This window comes from Populus euphratica, unplaced genomic scaffold, assembly GCF_000495115.2.
Source record: "Populus euphratica unplaced genomic scaffold, PopEup_1.0 scaffold1258.1, whole genome shotgun sequence".
In the NCBI taxonomy this organism is placed as follows: domain Eukaryota; kingdom Viridiplantae; phylum Streptophyta; class Magnoliopsida; order Malpighiales; family Salicaceae; genus Populus; species Populus euphratica.
The window spans coordinates 28,885-30,266 of record NW_011501112.1 but is presented as its reverse complement, the minus strand read 5'-3'; positions in this window follow the sequence as shown (position 1 = coordinate 30,266).

Below are 1,382 nucleotides of genomic sequence, written 5' to 3'. Positions count from 1 at the left end.
GAGAAGATTTTATAGATGAGAACTTGAAAATGCAATCATATCACATATATGTAGGCCAGCTTGATTCTCATTCTCTCTCTTTCTCTCTTTCTCTCTTTCTCTCTCTCTTTATTTATTTATTTATATTATATCTTTTTTGAAAAAAAAACATGTGTATATATAGGTAGTTGTGATTGTGGCTCATACCTTCCCTTAGTTTTACATCCAAGAATAGTATAAACGCCCTCTAGGGTCGGTGATAGGGTTGGATCGGTGATAGGCTTCCCATCCAGTTTTCTTAAAAATTAGCAAATAGAGTCTTTTTTAGTCAGATTCCCAAGACTATATCGAGCATGTTCTTTACAAAAATAGGGTTATAAGTGATGAAATGCACAATGCACATCTCCACTAGGATACGTCTCAAACGTGAGTAAAAGATTATCTAATGATTCTTTATGTTTTGAAACAAATCCTTACTTTTGATAATTTTCATAAGCTTTGCAGAACACATGTGAGTTCTTGAACAAGATGGGCCAATAAATTCCACTTTGTAAGATTATAGCATTCATCTTTTTTATGAGAAATGATTCTCACATGCCTTATAATGATAAAATTTAATGACACTCCTTCCCTTATGATCGGGAATGTATCTTTGAAATATTTGATCAGGACAACATTTCAATAAGTACAGTTCATCTCAATAAATGTTTTTCTCATCGATCAAAAACTTTCTCTTATCTTCGATACTCTAGTAAGCTGGCAAAAATCCTGAAGCAAGAAAATTGGTATTTTTAGCGAACCAAGGCATCGAACTTAGAAAAAGTAAGGTTTTAATAGGAAAGTAATCATCAATTGGTGTGATGTCAGATGTTGAATCTATTATCAATTTTGAAAAATGATATGCGACAACATTTTTAGTGCCTTTTCCATCCGCGATTTCTTCCTGAGAATAAATAATTTGCAAATTTTCAGATTCATCCAACTTAATTTTTTTGAAAGTAGATTCAAGTTGATGAGAAATTAATTCTTCAATATAATCTATTTCTTGTAAATCATTAACATCTCTAAGTTGCTTGTAAATGTTAAAAATATTCATCTCTAATGTTATATTTTCAAATGATAGCCTTATCAGTCCATTCTTACAATTAATCAACGCGTTAGAAGTTGCAAGAAACGAACATCCTAAAATAACAAGAAATGAATTACATGCTTCAATAAGTTGTGTATCAAAGACAATAAAATCCATATGATAAATAAATTTATTGTCTTGTACTAACACATCCTCAACTATTTCTTTAGGTAGTTTTATAGATTTATCAGCAAGTAAGAGAGTTGTAGAAGTTGGTTTTAACTCACCTAGATTGAGACTTTGAAAAACTGAATATGGAAGTAAATTCACACTA